At 39.6% G+C, this 20,365-nt stretch overlaps 1 protein-coding gene across 3 annotated transcripts in view; it reads right to left on the bottom strand.

Annotated features, from left to right (window-relative positions):
* Positions 1–20,365, bottom strand: part of RASGRP3 (RAS guanyl releasing protein 3) — a 106,128-nt gene that overhangs the window by 63,517 nt on the left and 22,246 nt on the right. The window contains exon 2 of one of the 3 annotated variants that reach the window (XM_045447174.1): positions 10,988–11,133. The exons of 1 other annotated variant lie outside the window; for it this stretch is intronic. The gene's annotated coding sequence lies outside the window, so the exon portion shown is untranslated. Of the gene's footprint in view, positions 1–10,987; positions 11,271–20,365 lie in introns of those variants that run through there. One more of the 3 variants, XM_045447172.1, reaches the window with a different exon arrangement.

Consider the following 20,365-nt stretch of genomic DNA (forward strand, 5'->3'; position numbering starts at 1 on the left):
ATCAAACATCTAAATTTCTTCCTAGTATCAGAATGTCTGCTTTTTGTGTAAGGAAATGCCTGGTTATGTAACTGAATTTTTCGGTCTTCAAATGAATCCTAGACATCTTCATCAACAATAAGCATTTGAACAAATGCATCTTCTAGACATCATCTCCACTTGATTTTTAATTATGGAGCCAATTGGCAGGTTTTAAAATGTCAGAACTTGACTTAATTTAGAACATTTCAAAGCTTTCTAAGTCTAAGTTTGTCCATCATTCTACTAACTGACATATTTTGGCCCTTGTTTTATTCTTATGCTAATCATTTTCAGCTTTATTTTATTTTTGCTGTTTACCATAAGCCACGTGAAGTCTTTCTGGAGAATGTCAGAGGACTTATGAACACAAGTACTTTTTTTTTTTTTCTCAATATGTGAATCAAGAGTTCTCTTTTGTGAGAATAGGTTACCTTCTTTCCTATTGCCCAAGCACTGGCTCCTCTTGAGTAATCTCGGGATGGGTCTAGATAGAATGCATCGCTTGTACTACAGTTTTGACTAATAAACCATCTACTCTGTTACACTGTTCTTCTGCAGAGTTGTTACAGGCAGGCAGGGATGCTCAGTGTGAGACTGTTGGAGGTGATCTGTTCTCATACCTGCCCAATCATTTACTGGCAGAGTGTGTATGCTTCTAGGGGTCAGTTTCTTCACATTCAAATTCAGTTAACATTTACTGGGAAGCATGTAGTTTTGCCAAGTCAATTCTTGCCATTGCCTCAAAGACTGTTTGGTGGTCGAGTATGGCTGCCCCATATGGCCACAACTTTTGAGGATCAAGAAGTTCTCAAACAGCTCCTTGTTTTCATCAATAACCCAGTAAGAGTCGGCCATGAATTGTATTAATCCTTCTTGAGTCCCAGCCTTTTGGCAAAATAAATGTATAAGATCAATCACTCCTATGTAAAATATGAATTTTCAATAAACAAATACTGAACTCCAGTTAATAATATGTATGATGAAGTACTTATAAATGAAGTGCACTGCTGTCTGCAACTTATTTTGAAAAAAAAAAAAGATAAAACAATGGATGGATAGAAGATAAATGAATAGATGTGAAAAAGAAAACATGATAAATTGTTAATGTTAAAATTGAATTGGTGGTATATGGACATACACTGTACAATTCTTCCAAGATTTTTTGTTTGTTTGAACATTTTCATCATACAGTATGAGAAACTTCTTTCCATTATTTTAAATTTACATCTTTCAAACCTTTAGTGTTCGGGGATTTGATGAATAAATCATGTTTATTAGCCTTTGTGATTTTACAACTATTATTGTGTGCTAACTAAAGAGGTCCCAGTCATCAGTCTGTCCAAGGGGCTCCTGTAGACCCTTGAACATTTTAGATGCTACTCTGGATGTTTTAATTTTTGTTAATGACTTTTAAGTTGGAACAATCAAAATTACTCCAAATATTCCAGGTCTGAAAGCTTTGTTTGAGGGTAATAGGAAGATATTTTTGGATTTGTTTCCAAACATCTCTGGCTAATGAAAAACCAGGCTAAATTGCTTTTCAAGGAATCCCTACACTATATCAGTTATTGGCATATTCATATGCTGGTTATGCAAGTTAAAATGTCCAAATTTTCCTTAACTCCATTCTCACCTTCACCCCTGTATCTGATTGATCTCACGAACTATCAATTTACTTTTTAAGTATTCTGAAAATTCTTCCACCTTCTCCATCACTATTGGCTTGGTTCAAATCCATCTCTGGAGTCTTCTATTGGTTTGGTCTTTTTTCTATTCAACCTATTCCCCTCATTGCCTCTAGAGTTTTCTTTCTAGATTACAAATATATTCCTATCACTTCCTTACTTGACAAGCCAAAATAATAGTTATGAATTATTATTTTTTAAGTTTGTCTGTTTGTTTTGAGACAGGGCAAAAGCATAGGAGGAGCAGAGAGAGAGGGAGAGAGAGAATCCCCAGCAGGCTCCACACCGTCAATGCAGAGCCTGATGCAGGGCTTAATATCATGAACTGTGAGATCATGACCTGAGCCATAATCAAGAGTTGTAAGCTTAACTAACTGAGCTACCCAGGCACCCAAATTGTTAATTATTTTAGATGTATTAATTACATTATGGATTTTTCAAAAGAAAACTTATATTTTAGAAATACATACTAAATACATACTAAAATATTTATGGATGGAATGATTAAATGTTTGAGATTTGTGTCAAAACTAATATGGGAACAAGAGAACATGCATGGGGGTAGAAATGAAACAAGATTGGTCATCAAAAATTGTTGAAGTCAGGTAATGAATACATGGGGGTTCATTATATTACTCTGTCTACTTGTGTATATGCTGGAAATGTTTTATAATAAAAAGATTTTTTAAAAATTTTAAATCATCCTCAAAAATATCTAAATGCTGCAGAAGGGCAAACACTACCTCAGCCATCAGAATACCCTTATCTTTGAGCCTTTTCTCCAGTTCCTCTTCCAACATGTACCCTCTGATTCAGCTCTACCAAGCTACATGTTATTTGTGGAAAGAAGACATTGAAAATACAGTTTTTTCTTCTTTAACAATGACTACTTGTCCTTTTGAACCTAGTTCAAATGTCACCAAATCTAAGGAACATTCCTTAACTCACACAAATAGTCATCTTCTCTTCCTCAGCTTCCACAAAACTCTACACAAGCCTTTGTTATAGACCAAATATTTGTGTGTTATGATTATTGTGATTTTAAAAAATATATTGGTATGCTTAATATAGGTGGTAATATCCTACAGGGTAAAGTTTGTGCCATTATTCAGGTTAGTGCAATAGGCAGCAGAAAGCATATGTTTAAAAATACTTGCCAAATTAATTGTAGGAAAATATATTTGGGGCTTTTTTTTTCTTTAACTTTTGTTACCAAAATGTAAACTCCAGCTTCCACATAAGAAGTCCCATAAACTAGACTGTACTTACTGAAGTTTTAATAACTTTTGGTTGAGTAAAATCTCCGTATCTGAGAATTAAAACTCAAAACAATTTTTTGAACGTATTAGCCTCTCTTACACAAGCTTGATGTGAGAGAAAATTCCAAAGAGTTGCAGAATTCTATGTGTGATATATTTCTCAGTCATCGTGATAGCTGAAAAGATAAAACCTCAATTCTTACACAGTAAAACCACCACCATTGGCTTAAGTCGACCACAGTTCCTGCAGCTTCCAAGAGAGGGTGAAGGAAGTATTTCTTCTAAAACATAGAGAATTAAAATAGCATGAGATATGTTCCACTGGTCCTGCTTCAAGGTCTGCTTGCCCTTTTATCTATTTGTAATCATGGCCCCAAGAAACAATTTATTAAGCGAGTATGATTGCTTCTTTTGATGCCAACATTATGTCACTTCTCATAAAAACCAAATATAATTTAAAGCAAACAGTCACTGCTTGTTAATCAGCCAGGTCCTCCAGTCATGATCTTCTTTATACTTGTCATCATCTGAGATCGTGTAATGATTTTTGAGTGTAGCCAGAGGCTAGGCTCTGCAAGAGAACCCTGCCCACGGTGCAGAATGCCACAGCTGAGAGAACACCTCAACAATGCAAGCAGGATGAGTGTTTTCTGGGTGCAGGCTACAAGGAGACTGCGGGATGCAATCATAAATCCACAGATTCCTAGGAAGTCTCTTTGTGCTATGGCACTCCTCTAATGGAAATGGCTAGGTATTGGGCATGATGTAATGTTGGTTACATGGCAAGGCCAGCAGAATCCAGACTCCACAGAATGGCTGCCCTTTCCATAGTGAGCACCAGATTTTAACATAAACATAGTGAGAGACAAGTGTGGTTGAGTAGAAAAGGCACACACTTTGTTTACAGTCAGACTAGGACCAGAACCCTGGCTTCACTACTCCCCTGGCTTGTGACCATGTGCAAGATACTCAACCTCTCTGAAATTTAGTTTTCTCTTCTGTAAGAATGTCAATGATAATGGCTACCTCTGGACGTTGTGAAAATAAACATCATTTTCTTTCCTCTCCCAGCAGCAGATTCTGTTTAAATGCCAACTACAGGGGCACCTGGGTGGTTCAGTCAGTAGAGTGTCCGACTCCTGATTTTGGCTCAGGTCATGATCTCACAGTTTGTGGGTTCAAGCCCCATGTTGGGCTCTGCTGACGGTATGGAGCTTGCTTTGGATTCTCTCTCTCCCTCTCTCTCTCTCTGCCCCTCCCCCACTCATGCGTGCGCTCTCTCTCTCTCTCTCTCTCTCTCAAAATAAATAAATAAACTTACAAAAAATGCCAACTACAGAAGGAAAAGAGAGACAGATTCATCTTAGAATCTGAATGAGTAGGGAGAGAGAGATAACAGAGAAACCTAGAGCACCACCATTCAGTTGAGCACTGTCCTTGCCATAAACAGTGATCTGCAAAACATCCTGTCAACTCATATGATTTTGAATGGCAAGCATTCCATGTATACACGAAATACTTTCTACGTTTAGAAAGCAGAACTGAAAGTAAGGCAGAATCCAAAGTTCAGTCAAATTGAAACCAGGGTATGATTTTTCCAGATTTTTCCAGAAATTATACTCAGTTCTTCCATTTTAAAAAAGTTTTAAATTCTTGAGTACTTTTTGAGCTCCAGAATTCTATGTTAACTTGATATTTGAGAACATGCCTCCTTGATAGTCATAGGCAAGTTGACAGGGTGTGGCTAGATGAGGCTGTTTGTCCTTCCAAGCTCCTCGATTCTGGGTCCAAAGAGTTCTATCAAACCAGTGTGTCAGTTCCTGAATAGGAACCTCTAGCTGGTACCTTCCTAAAGTGAGTTTATATAAAAGTCTCCAAGGAAAATTGATTCTGCTCATTTTGAATTGTTAAATGAAATGAAAAATAATTATTTTCTCAAAACAAAACAGAGGCATGACTGAACAGACTTTTTTTTCATCTTTCTTTCTTTCTCCCACACCCCCTTCTCTCTCTCTCTCTCTCTCTCTCTCTCTCTCTCTCTCTCTCTCTCTCTCAATTTGGAGTCTGATTCCATGGCATATTGATGGCCTCTTTGCCTAAGTTCTTCTCCAGCCCCTTGCCTTCCTAGTTCATCAGTTGCTAAGGTCTCAATCACAGTACAAATATTTCAGAAGGGAAAAAGAAAAGCAATTAAAATCATGTAAACACATTCAAATGTAGTTACTTGTCTGTGATTTTTTTAAGACACTTTTAAAAAAATGTTTATTTATTTATTTATTTTTAAGAGAGAGGGAGAGAGAGCATGAGTGGGAGAAGGACAGAGAGAGAGAGGGAGACAGAGAATCCCAAGCAGGCTCCACACTGTCAGCACAGAGCCCAACATAGGGCTTGAACTCACAAATCAACCATGAGATCATGACCTGAGCTGAAACCAAGAGCCGGATGCTTAACCCCGGATGCTTAGCCAAATGAGCCCCCCCCCCCAGGTACCCCCCTTGTCTGTGATTTTTGAAACAATGAAGCAGCAGCAAAGTGACTAAAGTGAAGTTCTGGAACTAATGACAAACTTTTTTCCACATTATTTTCCCCATCACTAGTTTTCTGTCAAAGACTGTACCTGGAACACATTCACTTACAACACTTATAATGCAAAAGCAAATCAATGGCATAATGATCTAGGCAAGGCTCTTGGAATATTTTGTGGGGTGGGGACAGATCCTCCTAAAGCAGCACAAAGTTAGGAGTAAAGATAGAGCAGCAGTTTGAATAGACGAGTCTTCAAGAAATAAAATGACTGGTTTGATCACATAGAAACTTCCAAGATGTTAGGGTATGTGCAGGCACGCAAATCATTCATATATTGAGTTGAACTCTCGACTTACAATAGGGGCTACTTCTATTCTACAGGCTGGAATCCAGGAAGCTAAGCCTTTAACGTACCATCTTATTTTCTCTCTTTCTTTCTCTTTCTTTCTTTCTTTCTTTCTTTCTTTCTTTCTTTCTTTCTTTCTTTCTTTCTTTCTTTCTTTCAATTTTTTCCCCCTTTGTCTTCTTGAAAGGTGCAGAAAGTTCTGATTACTACAGTAGTTGCTAAGGAAAAATGCTCTTTGTGTCAACTCATGAATTAAATGTTCAGGATTTTTTAAATTAAAAGAAGGCTACCTGTCACATTCATACTAAAAAAAAAGCTACTTTAAAGAAACAACAACACTGTAATAGCTGTTATGGTCAAAGAGCTGTCCCTTGTCCCCCCACACCCCCACCTCAAAGCCATAGCCATTAAAATGTGCAGCTGCATCATAAAATCATCAGGCACTTGTGCTGTCATTTTTATGACCCTGCCAACATACAGATAGCACTGTTATACAATGAACTGGGTTACCATACCAGAAAACTGACTAGTAGTGAAGAGTCTCAATTATTCTAGAGAGCTAGGACTCTCTCAGTAGTGGGCAGATAACTTTGCAGAGGGAAATGGTCACAGGGGACACTGTTGCTAGTAGTCAGAGTATACTATTTCCCATGTGAATAAGGGTACTGTAACCAGGCAGAACTTCTAATAATGCTTTTGTTCCATTATTTTGTTCCAATAATGATTTTTGTGGGATAATGGAGTGCATGCTGGACAACAGACTGCATTTTTTATATCTAAAACAAACAAAAAACCCAGATACCTTATAAAAGTTGAATATTACATCATACTGTAGTTAGTATGACTCCAACTTACGTTGGATCTGCAGGGAGGAAAATGACCAAGTTTGTTTAGAAATACCACCCCAAGCAAATACTACCATGTCTATCACTAAGGCTGACCTTGTTTCTGAGGCCAAATATCCCTAGGCTTTGGAGATACCATCACTGACATGCATGGGATGGTACATCACAAATCAGTCTCCCATTTAACTTTTGCCCATCAGAAGATAATACAAATTACAGCACTTTTGATCACAGAAGACAATTCTACAGGTATTATTCAGAGTCAGAAGACAGAGGACTTAGGTGAGCGCTCCCAGTTACTGGTCCCATGACCACGGACAAGTTCACTCACCTTCCCTCACTCTCAGTTTCCTCACTGTAAACAGTGGTGATGGTGATGATGTCCTCCCTCATTCCATAGAATTGTGGCAAAGTGCAAGGAAGCGCCTTACACCAGAAAATTCCTACATAAATGCAGGAATCTGTCTTCTCGATACTACAAAAGGGCTCAAGATCCAACACAGTGAACCAACGCCACGGACTCCAGAGAGACTGCTGTGATCATTTGAAACTGCAACAACACCCCACAAAACCCAGATTTTCAAATCCCTAAAACAAAGGGAATGTGACATGCAAACAGCTGAACAACTCTACGGCTTGTAAATGAGCAATCACTGCAAAGGGAAAATGAGACCCAAGGGAGTTAACTCTTCCGGAACAGGTTCTTTGGAATACACAGTCTGGGAAAGGCAAAGAAACAAAGGCAGCCAACATGGCATCACAAATTTTGTTTCCTCATCCTAAAAGGTCCCAAGAAGATAACCAAACATTTTATTTTGCTTTAAACCAGCTCTGGAGTATACCTTACAGACTCTGCAGTGATTCTGAGTCTGTCTCATGTGTCTCTTGTATAAATAACCCACTGGACTATGCCAACTGCCATGAAAATAAGCCATTCCCACCAAGGACTGGAGGTAATTTCCAGTGGTTCTGTTTTAGCAGACTATATTGCTGATTTCTCTGGAGTTGGGCTTAGTTTTAGAAGCATCAGTAGGTGAGAAGTTGATTAAAAATTCCCCCTTCTTGCTATACGGAGCTTGATCTTCAGAATGTGTAATCTTGTCATATAACAGCCTTGAAAAAACTTTGACCACTTTCTCAAAGACATCCATGACTGGTCTATGTACTTAATTCTCCTCCTGATTAAGCAAAGGACCCTTCTGCTATATGTGCATTACTCAGTGCTCTTTCTTATCGCCAGCCCTAATTTTGACATTGAACCACATGGAGGAATATGGAGAGCCAAATGAAATTTTGAGATTTTTTTAAGATTTCTTTAAAGCTTGGTCTCTGGCTGATGAGCCAGAGAAGCTGCAGGTTCATGGCCTGCAAGCATGGCGACCATACGCAGGTCGGGGAAGTGTGCAGAGAAAAGCACACCTCTCCTCCCTCACCTCGGTGCCCCAGCCTACCATCTCCCCTCACAGCTCAGAACAAATGGAGCAAACAAAAGGAGTACATTGCTTCTGTTCATGAACAACCACCCCCTACTTGGACAACCAATGTTCCAGGTTGAACAACAATGTACAGGTCTGCCTCATAGTTTTATCACCACCAAGCCAGATATTTGGTGTGGGGTACAGGTGGAGTGGCTGTCCTCCAAAGCAAAGGAGTGACAGGAAAAGCTGAGAGAAAAGGCCAGAAAGGGCAACAAGAGTGGTGTATTCCAGGGTAATCATAAAGCTCAAACTTGCTGTTCTGACCGATGCGGGAGCCATCACTGAACTACTCTCAGCGAGAAAAACAGGCTGCAGGTCAGTGACCCTGCACAGCCTGGGCTTGGACTGTCACAACGGGAAACCTCGCCCTTCCTGCCAGGGACCGTTCGAAAGAGCCTTAACACACGTTGTGTGTCTAATTGTATTGCACTGAAACATTCTCATTTGCATCCCGTTAAGCATGTCATTAAGCATTAAGCTTTTAAGTTTAAATGTGTGGAATTAGTGTATGTGTTCCACGTTAAGTCTTTTAATGTGTGCAGTTTCCGGTGTCCGTTCCAGGAGCCAATTGGGTCTGTGCTACATATTGCCCAGCTAAGGGGGTCCCCAAGCTTCAGTTTCTTTGCCTATAAAACTGGAATAATAATATATAGCACATACACTTACTCTGAAGATTATAAGAAAATAAATACATTTGCTTAGCACATCATTTGGCAAAGTGCTCAATAAATTCAAGTTATAATTATCAGTGTTAATGTTATAATAATAATATAATAATCCTGGCAGAAGCCTCTAGCCCTCTTTCCTGACTCTGCGACTAACACTTTGACCCAGACACACTGGTTAGAATTTTCTCAACTCTGAAATGCGCTCATTTGCACACTCTAAAATTCCTATCCAGATCTGAAAGTCTTTGACCCTATGGACATACTACCTACATGTAAAATAATTATTTATTATTCTGTTTATATTTTGAAAGTCAAGATATCATTGGGTTTTTCAAAATAGTCTGTGGGCCTTCAAAATATCAGCACTTGAATAATTCCGAAGGCTGTTCTAGAGATAGCCAGTGAGACCCTCCATTTTACTGAAGGGGTCTCTACTATTCTGGAGAAATCAATTTCACCTCATAGTTCTTTTCCAATAGACTCACAGTAAAAGTGAAACTATAGCAGCATCAAACTCCCTAAAAAAGTGGCTCAGTGGGTAGCTAGGGCCCTGTAGTCAAATAGGGAAGTCACTGGGCCATGTGGCCACAGGCTAAATCAAGGACTTCACACAAACGTCATAAAAAGAAATGGCGGAGTTAGAAATAACTTTTTGTCTCATTGAACACTCTGAGTCTTGTCGAATCTTTTCCATTTTATGGGAAAGAAGGGGAGAAACTTCCCAGCGCCAGACTAGCCACTTTCTCAGAGGGTCATCCGAAAGTGCTTCCACCCCAGATCTTTGGCCAGTGTGCTACTCCAGACCAAGTGTGTTGAGGAAAACTGCAGCGGGACCAGAGTGCCCCAGGTCATTTCCAGTCTGCCCTCCACATACCAGGGCAGGGAGGTGGGGCAGGGAGAGCTGTGTTCCATCTAGGCAGGGGGCGGAAATTGCAAGAAAACCGGACAGCCTGAGCATAGCTGACAATCCATCCATCACCTGGAGAAGCAAACACACTTCAGGGTGCCCTGTGCTCGTCACAAGCAAAATAACTGTTTGGTAAGAATTCAAATCAAAACAACCTACTCCCCCTCCCCCCACCTTCCTTAATGTCCAGGCAATCCAGAAAAAGGAACTGATTTGGTTATCTCGCTCAATGCTCTGATTCAGAGACCTGTCACTTCCAGAGGTTTACCTCATCCATTACGGGTGCTGTCCTCTCCCTTTCCCCTTTTCCTTTCTGAAACATTCTGGCTGGTGACTACCCCAGAAGGACAAAAGTCTCCAAACAACACATCCATTCCAGCATAATGCCTGCTCTGTGCTCTCCTAAGAGCAAGCCCCAGCACCACTGAATGAACCTGAGAAAGAAGAGATCTCAGCTATTTGGAAGTCCTCCCCTTCGCCCCCAGAGTTGATAATCAACTTCAGGTAACATTTTTTAATAATCCAGGCAAGAGGAAGGACACTGAGCATCATCAAAACACTAACTTTCCTTTATCTAAAGTAAGGAAGACCAGGGGTGACTAAAAAATTCAGCGTCAAAGCAACGAAGCTGAAAAAGCTCGTTCAAGAGAAGAGCTAGAAAATATGTCTTTGGTGAGTTATGAAGCTTGCCTGAAACCCAAACATGCTTTCTAATCTAAATCTCAATATTATTTTGTTAGTTTTCTATATTGCAGATTGTTATGCATTGTTAAATGAAAGAGTTTTCAAAGTTGAGTAGAAATGGTCAAGTCGGACATATAAATTTCTCAAAACACTATTTTGCAAGCTCCAACGGTAAAAATTGATTAAAATCAAACCTAGTCATCGATTCACTTTAATACACTCTCCACTTCATAATCTCAAACTTGACTTTGAACCTAAACACCACGGATCATGAACATCCCAGACACCAGGAAATCAACTTGCTGTTTTCCTAGATAGGAATCAAGCACTATGCCTCATTCACACTTTAAGTCAGAAAACATTCTGCAAATGACAGGTTCTAAAAAAAAAAAAAATCAGTAAAAATACAAATGGCTATTGCCAACAGACAACACAAATAACACAAATAATATACCTCCTTTAGTGCCAGAGGGAAACCAAAATCAAAATTAAAAATTGTCAGTGCCTTATAAAACGCACACACGCACACACACACACACACACACGAAAAAGTTCTCCAGTTACTTACTGGGGCGGTTCTGTCGCCTAGTCCTCACATCAGCACCCTGCCTGTCCAGCTGCCAAATGCAGGAGCATGCCGCAAGCAGCTGTTTCCTCCAAGCTGGGGCTCTGTCTCTTAACCAGTCACATGCGCCTCCTGATAAATACTGCCGCCTGTGCCAGGAGGTCAGAAACTGAAGATCATTATTCTCCTAATTCGCAAACCTCATAACCCCTGAGCTGGCTCAGCCGTTTCATTAGCACGCAGGGCAGGACATTCCACCGTTTGTTTTCTTTTAGTGGCAAACCCCAAACATCTGATAAGTCACCCTGGAGGGCAGGTCACTGCAAGTGGAAAGTTGATGGGGGTGGGGTAGGGCGTGGGGTGGGGAGGCTGGCAGTCCCTGTGCTCTGCCCTCTCACTCAGGTCTTCACTGGGGCTCTAGAACAGCAAGGAAGGAAGCACAGAACGGCCCAGCAGGTGGAAACGGTGCTGCGTCCCAGGTGCCCCCGGGAATACAGCAAAGCAGTGCTCCATCTTGGTTTCGTTTTCTCCGCATCCTGGGCTCACTTTGGTGGTAGAGCTGTTAACAAGGCAGCCTGTTCTGAGGAAAGCAGACTGTCTAAGAATGCTTAAGTTTAACTGCAAAGGCCAGGGCTGCTGTGCCAAGTGATGCTGAGGGGCAGATGTGTGAGGGTTAATGGAGAATATCAGAAACAGCTTCGTCTAGACAGCCATTGGAAACGACTGCAGGTAGCTTAAGACCAAACCTCCGCACATTCTAGTTATCTGTTGGATTGTATCAACGTTTGGGGGCACAGCAGAGCCATTGAGATGATCAGCCAGGGAAATCAGAGTGGAAACAGAAATGATCGCAAAATGTACAAGCCATTTTATAGATGTGCTGCTGCCCCCTTTGGCGCAAGGAAGTTGAACCAACGTGCTGTTTCCTGTGCTGCTCACGAAGGTGCCAGACCATCTGGGCACCTAGTTGAATTCAGACCTCTCACCTTAGCAGATTTCCCCACCCCGTCCTCTTCATCTTCCTCTCCAAGGAAAGCCTGCGGACAATCTGACTTTGGGTAGCACCTGACTTATTGCTATAGTAAGAGTGACACTTTCTAAGATCAGAGCACAAGCAGGGCAGAATGGAGATACGGCAGGGAGTCAGCTCATTCGGCAAAATGAACATCCAAAAAAGATTTTAAAAGGTTAAAATGCCCCAGGGGATTTCTGAACCATAATGAGCCTGTTAAACTGTCAACCTCGATTTTTAATAAGTGAGCTCTTACTCAATAGAGGAGTTTATGTGGGAAATCTTTCATATGCGGGTTTTGTCTCATAATTATTTACAGAATTAAACCAGAAGTTCCCTCCATACAGAGGATAGAGTGTTTTTCCAGAATAACAAAGACCAAAACTCCTCAGGCTTGCCAATTTTTCAGGGGACTAATTTGCTACCAACATGTGAATGCCCAAAGTGTAAATCCAGAAATTTTTTGCAATCTTCAAAACAATCCCCTGTAGTTCAAAGTTAGTAATAAACTACAGATATCAAAATACAGTGCGCTAAAATATGTCACCTTCATAAAACTTTCTCCTCGTGTGACAATCATTAATCAGACACAGAAAAGGAGGCTTATTGAAGATGTGAAATGTTATTTTGATTTACTTATTGGAAACTTTTGTGATCTTATGGCATCCATCAATCACTTTATTTGCAACTAACAGTGTTATTCTGATGGTCTATTGCATACCACATAGTTAATGAGACAGAGACTTCTGGAAAATCCTTCAAAAAACAGTCTCAGGGTACCTAGGTGGCTCAGTCAGTTGAGCATACCACTCAGCTCAGGTCATGATCTCAGGGTTCATGAGTTCGAGCCCCGCATCGGGCCGGCTGCTGTCAGCACAGAGCCAGCTTCAGATCCTCTGTCCCCCCTCTCTCTGTCCCTCCCTTACTCATGCTCTCTCTCTCAAAAATAAATAAAACATGAGAGAGAGAGAGAGAGAGAAACAGCCTCAAGAAAGGCAAGCATAAAAGTTCTCTCATTTCTATGAGAAGAAGGGACGGACCCCAAATCGTACATATAAAGTGAACTGTCAGTGCAGAACAAGACCCTGGACCCTTCTGACAATATCCAGCAGTATAACTGAGGTTCCACAAACACACTCAGCCTTGCAAAGAAATGGGGAGACCCCACCTCTCTGTCCCAAATGCCTCTGGGTACCAATCATCTCCTTCAACTCAAAAAAAAAGAGCCCTCCTTCCATCAAAGGCCATCAGCCCTCGGGCTTTGTGTCTCACCCTGGGACCCCTACCTGTTCAGGATCCTTTGGCCAACAATCATGCCTTCTCTCCCTGTCCACTCACCTTCCTCGTTAACCAAATATGCTCACATTATGTTTATGTCTTAAAAGCCATTTGTTTTGATCCTTTGCTCCTTTCATTGTTGTCCTAACCCGCTCATTCCCTTCACAGCTAAGCTTCTGGAGAAACACCTCATGCCTCCATCATCTTCACAAGCCATTTACATTGAGATCTGCTTATAGTCTGGCTTTTTTCTCCCAACTTTACTGAAACTGCTTTCCCCTAGTCACCAAAGACTGATGCTACTGGACACATTTTTGCTTTTATCTTACTTGACCTCTCAGCTGCACTTAACCTAAGTGGCCAAGAATTCCCAAACGTGTCCTCTTGTGGCTTCTGCAACATTTCACTTCGACCTCCTTCAGCCTCCTGTGTGGACTCTTCTAATACCTGCCGCCCTCACATGTGAAAATCCCCTCTTTTCTTCCTGTTTCCTAACAGTTTTTACATGTCTTAATTTATTACTGAATGATGACAGCGGTTTCCTAGTTAATTGTCTGGCCTCCAAAAGTCTGCCTCTGACCTTAACTAATTCATTTATTTTTTTACACTTCCGTGCTGAAAGCTTCCCCAAAACCATGGTAGAATCGTAGGCATCTTTGCATTCCCAGAAGCTGTGATAGGGTTCAAGCCCTTCTTTTGTAAATTCGGCTACCATTGCATTTATTTGTCTGTGTCAAATTAGGTCTTAATGTATCTATGTCCCATCCAAACTTTGACAACCTTAAAGAAAGCTTGTGACTTGTTCATTTTATATCCTGCGGTGCCTAATACCATGCCTGACTCTTGCAGGAGACACATAGCTGAAACAATGCTGACTGAATAAATGAATGATGAAAGAGAAAGGTCTTCTGTTTATTCCGCTCAGAAAAGATATGAGAAAAGTTTACAAAAACCAATTTTATATTAGGCCACCCAAAAATTGTAAGTGATTTGCACCCAAAAGAAATTATTTTCACCACAATCTATGACCAGACTGGAATAAAACTATAATATAATTGCAAAAGTATAAGTCAAAAAAGAGCAAAGCTCTTGGAAAAATTATATAACTCTTCTTTCAAAAAATAATGCATTGGGGGGTGCCTGGGTGGCTCAGTTGGTTAAGCATCCAACTTTGGCTCAGGTCACAATCTCGTGGTTGGTGGGTTCGAGCCCCTAGTAGGGCTCTGTGCTCACAGCCCAGAGCCTGAAGCCTACTCCAGATGCTGTGTGTGTCTCTCTCTCTGCCCCTCTCCTGCTTACTCTCTCTCTCTCTCTCTCTCCCAAAGATAAATAAACATTAAAAAAATGGAAAAATCAGTGATTGAGAAAAAAACAAAAAGGCAATTATCAAATGCTTAGAAGTTTTCAGTAATGAGAATACCACACCAAATATTGTAAGTAGAGCCAAAAGAGTTAATTAGAAGAAAACTAACTCAAAAGGCTGAAAAACAACAGATCAATAATCATGGAACAATGTAAAAGGTATTGAGAAATTGTTCCCGAGGAAAGTTTTTAGTCCAAATTATTTACACAATCAAGTTCTCCCTGAGTTTCAAGCCACAGATAATTTCCTGGCTGTATAAAATGTTCAAATGTGCAAAAGTAATAGAAATCTAACATAATACCCCTGATGTAAAAACAAACTGATTAATAATGGAAACCACAGACGAACCTCACATATAAACATAGTTTACCATAGAGATGTGAATAATCTCAATATTTAAGATGCCATGATAGGAAAAAATCTTGGAATTAGTACAGTAGGTACTCTTGAAAAGACTTTTGATAAAATTCAATATCAGTTTTTTTTTTTAATTAATGAAATGGAGTTAGGACAATTTTTCCTGGCATGATCAAGATTACCCCAAACCAAACACAGGCATCATACCTCATGGTGTAGTCCTAGAGGTATTAACGTTAAAATCAGGAACAAAAAACGATGCTCATTGTCACTAGTATCATTTAGCACTATTCTGGACATTCAAGCCAAGACAACTAGACAACAACAACAACAACAAAACTAAAGAACTATGAGAAAGCAAGAGACAAAATTATCTAACTTGCGTATGTTATAATCCCTTAATAGATTCAACTTCTAAAACTGTTTTAAATAATTAGAAATGTCAGTGAGGTGAACAGTCACAAAATAAAATTAATTGAGTGCCCCACATAATAGCCTAAAACTGTTAGAAAACATCAGGAAAAAAAAATCTTATTCACAATAGCAACAATAATAACAAAATTTCTAGGAAAAACAAGAAAAATGAAGAATATATAAAGAAATGTATGAAACTCTACTGAAAAAATAAAAAAACATTTCAATAAATGGATCATTATACGATTTTCCAAGACTGGAAGACTCAACATTGTACGGATGTTCATTCTCCTCTATTTAATTTACAAATGTAATTACAGTTAGATTAAAATGCCAGAAATTTTAAAAAAACAGATCAAAAAGAAATCCTGAAGTTTATTTGAAAGAAAAAAACCTGAAAATTTTTTTTTAAAAGAGAAGTTTATAAAACAACAGTGAGTTGGGGGGGGGGGTACTGGGTATTAAGTAGGCTGAAAACATCAAGAATTAGAAGTTTGGGCAGGGCACACCTGCACGGCTCAGTCAGTTAAGTGTCCCACTCTTGATTTCAGCTCAGGTCATTATCTCCGCTCAGGTCATGATCTCATGATTAGTGGGTTTGAGCCCCATGTGGGACTCTGCACTGACAGTGAGGAGCCTGCATGGAATTCTCTCTCTCTCTCTCTCTCTCTCTGCCCCTCCCCCACTTGTGTGCACTCTCTCTCTCTCTCTCAAAATAAATAAACTTAAAAAAAAAAAAGGATTAAAGATTTGATTCTGTTGCTATAAGAGGCAGAGCAATGAAACAGAACAGAAAGCCAGAAAATATAAATACAAGTACTATATTAAAATGTTTGTTGGGGTGCCTGGATGACTCAATCGGTTAGGTGTCTGACTTTGGCTCAGGTCATGATCTCAGTTCATGAGTTCAATTCCGCATTGGGCTCTGTGCTGACAGCTCGGAGCCTGGAGCCCGTTTCAGATTCTATGTCTCCCTCTCTCTCTGCCCCTCCCCTGCTCACGCTCTCTCTCTCTCTCAAAAATGAAAAAAAATATATTAAAAAAATAAAATGTTTATTTGTTAAATATGATATTTAAACCCAGTGGGAAAAGAATGGATTATTTAATAGCTGGTTGAATAATTAAGTATTAGGAAAAATTAAAGATGCAATTATTACCTCACACCATATACAAAGTAAATGCCTAGTGGGCAAAAGAGCTAAATGTGAAAATAAGACTACACACAGATTTGAAGAAAATCATGTGATTGTTTTTATAATCTGAAAATTATTTTAATCATGGTTAAATACTTTTATCATGAAAATTGTTTTATTTTAATTATGGTCACAAAAGCTGAAGCCAATTAAAAAGTTTTAAATATTTAAATAACTAAAATGTAAAATTTATGTATGTCAAAAATAACCCTACTATAAACAAAATTAAATCACAAATGACAGAATGAGATTAAAACATGAAACCTGTATGGTAAAGGGTTAATGGCCTTAACATATAAGTAGTGTTTATAATTAACAACTTGGCAAAGAATATGATAAAGACTTTACAAGTGGGGCACCTGGGTGGGTCAGTCGGTTGAGTGTTCGACTTCGGCTCAGGTCATGATCTCACGGTTTGTGAGTTTGAGCCCCGTCAGGGACTGTGCTGACAGCTCGGGGCCTGGAGCCTGCTTCAGATTCTGTGTCTCCCTCTCTCTCTCTGCCCCTCCCCTGCTCATGCTCTGTCTCTCTCTCTCTCTCAAAAATAAACAAACATTAAAAAAAAGACTTTACAAGTAAAGAAATATATTGGGGCACCTGGGTGGCTCAGTCGGTTAAGCATCCAACTTCAGCTCAGGTCATGATTTCTCTGTTCATGGGTTCGAGCCCTGCATTGGGCTCTGCTGACACCTCACAGCCTATTCGAGATTCTCTCTCTCTCTCTCTTTCTCTCCTTTCTGCCCTCCCCCACTTTCAGTTTCTTTCTCTCTCAAAATAAGTAAATTTTAAAAAAAGAATCTCTTTTCAAGTAAAGAAATATAAATGACCAGTATAAATAAAAATCAGCTTCCTAAAATGGAGTACAAATTAAATAAATGATAGGATACTATTTAGTATTTCTAAACATAACAAAGATTAAAAAAATCAATAATTCCCAATGCTGGCAGGAGGTTTTGGAAAATGGCACCTTTATACTCTGGGGGCAAGAGTATAAATTGGTACCAGCTATAAGAAAGATAACTTTGTGATATGTAGCAAAAGCTTTTTAAAATATGTATACCCTTTAATTCATCAGTTCCTGTCCTAGAAATATATCCCTAGAAAATAATACTGATTTTCATATGTGCAGGAATGTTTCTCACAGCATTGTTTATACTAGTGAAAAATTAGAAACAATCTGTGTACCAAAAATAGTTGAATAAATTACAATACATTTGTAAGATTTAGCACTACACAATCATTATAAAGTAATGTTGTTGCAGTATATTAACACAGAAAAATATTCAGCATAGATTAAGCAGAAAACACAAGGTATAAAACAGTTTATTCAGTATGATCTCATTTTTCTAAAAAAACCATGTGAACATATGTAAAAGTCTGAAATGTTATACAGCGGACATTTGAACCACACAGGGGTGAGGGGTGCCAACCCCCCATGCAGTCAAACATCCTTATTTAACTTTTGACTGCCCCAAACCTTAATGACTAATAGACTTCTGTTGACTGGAAGTCTTTCTCATAACATAAACAGCCAATTAACACATATTTTGCATTGTAGATGCATTATATACTGTATTCTTACCATAAAGTAAGCTAGAGAAAAGAAAATGCTATTAAGAAAATAATAAAGAAAATACATTTAGAGTGCTGTATTTATTGATAAAAATCCACATGCAAGTGGGTTCAAACCTGTGTTGTTCAAGGGTCAACTATATATCAAGTTTTTAATAGTGATTATCTTTGGGAACTGGGGTCAGTGTTTTCCAACCCCTTTGCACTTATCACCTTTTTTCTACTTTTTCTGTTATAAATGTGTATCAGTTATTCATTTTTAATTTCTTTTAACGTTTATTCATTAGAGAGAGAGAGAGAGAGAGAGACAGCACGAGGGGGGAGGCTCAGAGAGAGAGGGAGACACAGAATCCGAAGCTCCAGGCTCTGAGCCATCAGCACAGAGCCTGACGTGGGGCTGGAACCCATGGAACCTGAGCCGAACTCGGACGCTCAACTGACTAAGTCACCGAGGCACCCCCAGTTGTTCATTTTTAAATGACATCTTTTTTATATAAAGAGACATGCAATCATCCTTAAATGTTTTAATTATCTCCACAAAGAGGAGAAAGCCATTGTCAAGAAATGTGATCAAGAAAAAAGGACCAAGAAGAGCAAAGTCTTACCATCCATTAATAAAACTACACATATCTTCCCAACCGAGTCTCAATCCTCTACCCTTCTGGTCCTGGACCCAATATTCAATAGCAAATCACTGAAAGTAGTGGAACCACCAGGTTCAAAGGATGCGGGAAGAGGAAAGAAGTATGGTGTTGCTTGAGCAGCTGGATTCTGTCTCTCAGAGATGCCCTGATGGGCCTCTATGCCTACACGAGGCATTCCCTTAGGTAGAAATTCCTAAATGGTACCCATCCCATGTACACATGCTCAGAGACCAGGAACCTCTTCTGCCAGCTGCCCCCTGCCGAAGCTGCCCATCTATCTGTCAGCCTTGTGCCAAATTCCAAACAAGCTGCTCCGAGTTGGGGACACACCACCTGCTGGTCAATTGAGGTACTAAGGCCATATTGTATCCCCACCCCCACCTCCATTTCCTTTCAGGGGACCGCGTACACAACATTACTTTCTTACTTCTCAAGTTTGGCAAATTCTACCCAGTCTTCTCTTTCTTAAATACATACATTTTTTGGATTCCTTCTCTCTTCTTTTTTCTTCTAACATCTGTCTAGGTATCATGGGGAGTTTTCTCTCTCACTCTTGTTCTTCCCCTTTTCTTTCCCTTGAGCCAAAATAAATACCCAGGCACAATGAGTTATCATAAGAATTGTGTTCACTACATGCCTGTAACAAAGAGAAAGAAAATGTGGAAAAATCAAAGTGGAGAGTTTTAGTCTCTAAAGCCCTTGAACAAAGCAAATCATTGTCAACAAATGAACACATCTAGGGTCTATGTTCAAAGTGCATTGCATTTAAGACTCACCAAAATACACAACGAAACTCTCTACCCTCAAAGGTTATAATCTCTCTAGAAGAAAAGGGGAGTATGCAGAAAGCCATATATAAGGAATAACAACGATCATATATCATACCAATTAGTATCTATTAATACTGTAACATTAATACTAATGTAGTATTAATATATAACAAGATAACATCTGTGCACAATACTCATTGAATTCTGACAACAAAGCTCTAAGGAGATGCTATTATCACCCCTGATGATGACCTTTAATGAGATTAACTAGCCTGCCCACAACCCGTGAGCAGCAGAGAAAGAAAGAGAGAAATGTGGATGTAAAAGAACCCAGGTCCATCTGACTCCAAACCCTCCACATTTAGCAGCACCTCCCACCCACCAAATGATTTAGGGGCCACAGAAATTTTCATAGACTGGCCCATCCTTCTCTAATTAAACCTGCTTACACTCATGTGCAATAGCCAAGTCAACTGTAATGCACTTTGGGGTCTAATTATTGGCATTACAACAGTAGTTGTAATTTATGGATTTACAAGGGAAACTTTTGAACACAAGCCATTCAGAAACTGGAGATCGGCTGCATAGAAATAAAAAGGAGATTGAAAAAAGGGGACAGCCTCCACCAGAAACTGCTCCCACAGCCCAGTCTCAGCACCCTGCCCCCCTTCTTCAGCATCTCTGGAGAAATCCCCAAATTTCTGGACAAACCAGCCCAGGTTAAAAATGGACTTCTACTTTTGGTCTCTTTCTTTTTCCTATATTTTATCTCTCTTCT

The sequence above is a fragment of the Leopardus geoffroyi genome, chromosome A3 (assembly GCF_018350155.1).
Source record: "Leopardus geoffroyi isolate Oge1 chromosome A3, O.geoffroyi_Oge1_pat1.0, whole genome shotgun sequence".
Classification (NCBI taxonomy): domain Eukaryota; kingdom Metazoa; phylum Chordata; class Mammalia; order Carnivora; family Felidae; genus Leopardus; species Leopardus geoffroyi.